The 6,000-nt window shown below is 35.3% G+C and overlaps 1 protein-coding gene across 1 annotated transcript in view; it reads right to left on the minus strand.

Annotated features, from left to right (window-relative positions):
* Positions 1 to 4,177, minus strand: part of LOC113047353 (nuclear GTPase SLIP-GC-like) — a 44,728-nt gene extending 40,551 nt beyond the window's left edge. Inside the window, exon 1 of the mRNA XM_026208715.1 lies at positions 4,109 to 4,177. The gene's annotated coding sequence lies outside the window, so the exon portion shown is untranslated. The remainder of the gene's footprint in view (positions 1 to 4,108) is intronic.
* Positions 4,178 to 6,000: the final 1,823 nt, after the last annotated feature.

The raw sequence follows: 6,000 nt of genomic DNA on the forward strand, positions 1-6,000 counted from the left end.
CTTGGACTTTCTAAAACTGCCTCATCCTCAACAAAAATCCTCTATATTCTACCGGACGGCCAACCATGTGTTCAGTAATGACTGCATTAATTTAAAGACAATATGGGAAAAGGACATTGGGACTGTAATTGGGGACGAAGAGTGGAAAATAATTTTGTCAAATACAGGTAAATTTGTAAGAGAAGCCAGAGGTCAATTAACACAGTATAATATCATACACAGGTTTTATTTGACACCTCTCAGACTCAATAGAATGGGTCTGACAAATAATAATGTTTGTAGGAAATGTCAAAAAGACAGAGGTACTTTTATGCATTGTATTTGGGAATGTCCGCTTATTCAGCCTTTATGGTTACAAACTTTAAATATTCTGAGCAAATGGCTTGGAAGTACAATACCATTATCACCAAGGCTGTGTCTACTGGGGGATAAGGAGCAGTTGCCAAATATTACAAATGTAGAGTTTGCAGTGATCATGGTGGGGGTCTCGGTGATGGCCAGAGTCATCTTGAAAAACTGGAAGTCTCCCAAAACCCCAGAGCTAAAAGAATGGGTCAACATAATGACTATGACATCTTCGTATGAACGTTTGCTTAACAAACTACATAATAAGACCAGAGCAGGGGTCACTGTGGGTTTTCCGGTTTGGGAGGATTTCTGGTCTTACGTGACGCTGTCTTTCAATGTAACGTTATAATTTAGTTTTTATTTTTTTGCCTTTTTTCTTTCCAATCTCTGTTAGTCTCAGCCACTGTATTTATCCTGGTCATACATGCAGTATCTGTGTAAATCTGTACTCTTTGTTTTGTATGATATTGTCATGTACCGAACAAAAACAATAAAAACTTGAATTATTAAAAAAAAAAAAAAAAAAAAAGTAATGTTTCCAAACTTTTGGCCTGTACTGTATCCCCCCAAAACTACACAACTGTAGAGTAAAACATTAATAAAAAAGTGATAATAAAAAATGCGTCTTAAATCTGACATGATTGTACAAAATCACAGTCTAGGGACTCATAACTCAGAACAACTGCTAACATTAAGTTTAAGGTAAAAATAACTGCCATGAAATTATAGTATCTTACTCCTATGCAATAAATTGTTCTTTCACTACATCTCTTTACCTCTGTCTTTATCCTCTTCTCTTCTTTTTGGCACTGTATCTATCGCAGACTATGCTCATTTATAATGTGTCATGTAAATTCGTCCTTCCGTCACAATCAGGAAACTTTCTCGTTTCTACGAGCTGTGTGTTAACAAAAGCAGTGCTGTCTACATTAGATGCGGCGTCGGGCACGCTACACAACAAATTACCAACAACTGATCGTGCGCGCGCTCTGTTTCTGACGCACTTCAAGCACTCGATGGGCGGGGGAAGATTGAAGAGCCGGACTTTTTTTTTTTTGCTTTATTTGGTAGTATTTCGAATTAAATGTTTTTAAATAGTAGCCTATTATAAAAAATATATATGTAATAAAAAAAAATAAATAAAAAAAAAATTCACTCGTTCACTCATTCTGGCGCCCATACGGATGAGTGGCGCCCTTAGCATTTACCTACACCGCCTATGCCGCGGGCCGGCCCTGGTGTAGAACCACATCACAAGCACATATTAATGCCTTATTTTATATGACCTTATTCTACATGCCTAATCCTACCCAATGACTAAATTTAACAACTACCTTACTAACTATTAATCAGCAAATTAGGAATTTATTGAGGGAAAAGTTAATAGTGAATAAGTGTTCCCATGACCTCCAACTGAAACAAATATTTGAAAGACGGATTGTTTTTTTATTCAGTCAATAAAACAAAACTTCACTGGTAGTTTAGCTAGGTGTTTTTGTTTTTTGAGAGGTGTTTGTGCACCTTTATCATTTTCTTTTTATTATTGTTACTGCAGAACTTATAATTACATAAAAGCTCAAAGAAAGATGGTAGTATCTTTAACAACGAACAATCATAATGACAAAAAAGGTTTACGTACATCAAAGTATGAGATTATATACACTTCTGTTATTTATAAGGTTAAAGGATGAAACTAAAGAGAATTTCAACAACACAAAGAGGAAAAAATAGGAGATTTAGACAGTTTTCAATGTAGATGAACAAATTTACACAAATAAATTAACACTAGAACCACCACGGGGTGAATTTTACCTGTGGCTATTTTTCAAATGAACATGACAGATTTAAAATAAAACATTCTCCCAGTCTCCCAGTCATTGACTAAAATGATGTAATTTACAATCCAATGTTATTCAAAATTATTTCGATAAAACCAGTTCAGACAGGAACCACTTTGGCAAGTTTACTTGAGTTTATTGAACACAACTTATCTTTGGCGGTATGGTTCCTTATGGGGCTTCTTGCTCCCAGAATAACTGAACATACAAGAGCTTTAACATTAACCCCCTGGAAACATGAATTTAGAAAAACATAACAATTAAGACTTTTAATAAAGTCTTTAAAGCAAACAGTGATAATCATGTAGATGTGGCAGTGGGATGCCTATCCCGTAGCCTGGTTATGAAGATGAGTGTCTCTCTGCAGTGAGGTCCACCAGCTAAGATTTTGGAAGCCTTAGTGATCTGAAACAAACTAGACTACTGCTAGAAGGTGCGCAGTAATGTGCTCATGCTTATAATGGGGAGGGAGGTAGGGTTGCAAGCCATTGAGCATACTTACCGAGCAGTAGTGCCACGTATATATGTCCTGTGTCTAATAGGAGAGAGGTGGTGATTGGAGCGATTTGACAGCTGACCGCATCAGCTGTTCACAGCCTTGCCTCTGTGGCCTGACTGAACTAACACTGCGCTCGATATAAAAAACAGGGCATTTATTCCTATAAGCACCAGCGGGTCAAATTTACCCGCTATATATTTTCTTGTAGCTTACGTTTTAACATTGTACATTTCTAGGAAACGCCTTTGACTTACTGATTTAGCGGTTATCAGTTTCAGAAATTAAGTCAAAATGACTAAAAAGGCGATTTATGGAAGGTAGATGTTAGAAACACTAAATGCCATGAGTGATGGAGAGTCTGATGCGTCCTGGGTCGACTCAGCATCTGATGGCTCATCTGACAGTGATCAAGATATCATATTTACATGTTTAAACCTAGAGTTACTCTAATTGGTCAAACTTTGGTTTAATTGTTTAATTTTTGTCTTGCCATATCATTTATTGTTTGCTACTGTGTTGCTATTGTAGTCTGGCCATTTGCTGAAGAAGAAAAATTAAATAAAAATCCAATATATATGATGCAATTCTATGCGCTTGAATTTGTCATTGCATCATCCTATGCGGTGTGGTGAATTATTATTTATCATTATTGCCCACGACATTCTAATTTTTTTGAGATGCACCTGTAGTTGATGACTAGATATAATAATTTCATGTCTCTAGACACTTCTTTGTGAAGACAATGGCATAATACAGTGAAATATTATGTTCTTTACCCATATTTATACAGTGTACCCAATGTGCGTGGGTAAAATGTACCCACTGTTGGTTTTAGGTATACAGCGACCTCTGGCAGTTCTACTGTTAAAATTTTCAAGAGTTAATGATTTGGGTTTTTTTCGTAGTAAAAATTAAATATCTTTAAGGATTAAACTGTGGGTTATATTATTAGGGTCAACCAAAATGTATTGCTTATACTACAATCACAATGAAAGGGCAGTTGTTTCTTCACAAAATAAGCAAAATTCATCAACATCAAAATGTTTACAGATAGAGGTATTAAACCTGTCACTCATATCTTTTAAGTTTTTGCGCTTGTTATTACTTCGTAGATCATATCATAATGTAAACATGGCGGAGGATGTATGGATTACATTCTTACTCAATGAGATTTGGCTGTAGAGTACCAAGGAGTATGGCGTTTCAGACACAGTCTTTGATTACTAAAGACAATTTCAAAAAGACTATAGCTTTATAGACTTTATAGCTTTTATAGTCTTTATAGACCAATAGATGGGACCTGGAAAATATTCAAAGCAGTTCACTTTTTCCACATTTTGTTATATTGCAGCCTTATTCCAGAATGGATTAAATTCATTATTATCCACAAAATTCTAAAAACAATACACCATAATGAACTTACCACAGGTGGATTCCAAACAATTTGTAGAAAAATCTCAAGAGTGATCAGTGGAAACAGGATGCATCTGAGCTCAATTTTGAGTGTCGTGTACATGTGATTTTATCGTTTTTTTGTTTTGTTTTTTGAATAAATTTGCAAAGATTTGCATTTAGTCATTAGGCAGACTCTTTGATCTTAAGCAACTTAAAAAATGAGGACAATGGAAGCAATAATAATAATAAAAAAGCTTTCAAACAAATTTCTTTCATGTTGTTATTATGGGATATTGTTTGTAGAAGTTTGAGGAAAATTATTAATTTAATCCATTTTGGAATAAGGCTGTAACATAAAATGTAGAACGTGAAGTGCTGTGAATACTTTACAGATGCACTGTAATTAGTTGCACTTCATGACTAGTATTATAATTACATTTTTACTGGACACTAGAAGCTCTTACCATGTAAGAGAGTATTTTACAGCTAGGATAATTGTGACTTTTTAAACTTAAAGATTTGAAATGTTGACTCAAACATTTGGACATTTACATTGATTATTCATTACTAATGACAAGCAAATTCAAGTACACAAAGACAAATAAAAAAATGATTAAACTAATATATCAGTGTCATTCTAGGGATATAGTGGATGAGATATACAGTACGGACCAAAAGTTTGGACACACCTTCTCATTCAAAGAGTTTTCTTTATTTTCATGACTATGAAAATTGTAGATTCACACTGAAGGCATCAAAACTATGAATTAACACATGTGGAATTATATACATAACAAAAAAGTGTGAAACAACTGAAAATATGTCATATTCTAGGTTCTTCCAAGTAGCCACCCTTTGCTTTGATTACTGCTTTGCACACTCTTGGCATTCTCTTGATGAGCTTCAAGAGGTAGTCACCTGAAATGGTCTTCAACAGTCTTGAAGGAGTTCCCCGAGAGATGCTTAGCACTTGTTGGCCCTTTTGCCTTCTGTCTGCGGTCCAGCTCACCCCTAAACCATCTCGATTGGGTTCAGGTCCGGTGACTGTGGAGGCCAGGTCATCTGCAGCACCCCATCACTCTCCTTCTTGCTCAAATAGCCCTTGATGCCTCTACAATTTTCATAGTCATGAAAATAAAGAAAACTCTTTGAATGAGTGTGTCCAAACTTTTGGTCTGTACTGTATAGCCAGTGGTCAATGTCATTTTAATACAGCAGACTAGGAATATTATATATTTAAAAGATTGTGAATTTTTATAATTCAGTCAATATAAACAAAACTTAATTGGTACTTCAGGTTTATTTTATTTTATTTTATTTTATTGATTACTCTAAAAAAACCTCTCATCTCTGTTTGAGGGACATTATGACCATCATAAGCAGTAGTTTTGTTGTTGACTCACATAGTATGCAAGAGTGTTAAACAGGAAACACATGACTTTGATGCAAACAATATGCAAACTCATGTGCATGCCCTAAGGCTGAGATTGTGTTCATGAAGGACATCATAACCTGTACAGGTGCTTCTCAATAAATTTGCATGTCAAGGAAAAGATCATTTATTTCACTAATTCAACTCAAATTGTGAAACTCATGATACAAAATAAATGAAATGCACACAGACTGAAGTAGTTTAAGTCTTTGGTTCTTTTAAATTGTGATGATTTTGGCTCACATTCAACAAAAACCCAGCAATTCACTATCTCAACGAATAAGAATATGGTGACATACCGATCTGCTTATCAACTCAAAACACCTGCATCCGGGCTCAAGGTTATGATGGGGTTGCGAACATGAGTGGGCACTATAGTCCAGAATCCTAAAGCAAAATCCAAAGGCTTTGTATGTGCACTGTCAGGCACACTGCCTTAATCTGGTATTGGTAGAAAGTGCAAAGTCAAACATCTGTTTTGTCATCTT

This window comes from Carassius auratus, chromosome 28 (genome assembly GCF_003368295.1).
Source record: "Carassius auratus strain Wakin chromosome 28, ASM336829v1, whole genome shotgun sequence".
NCBI classification, from domain to species: Eukaryota; Metazoa; Chordata; class Actinopteri; order Cypriniformes; family Cyprinidae; genus Carassius; species Carassius auratus.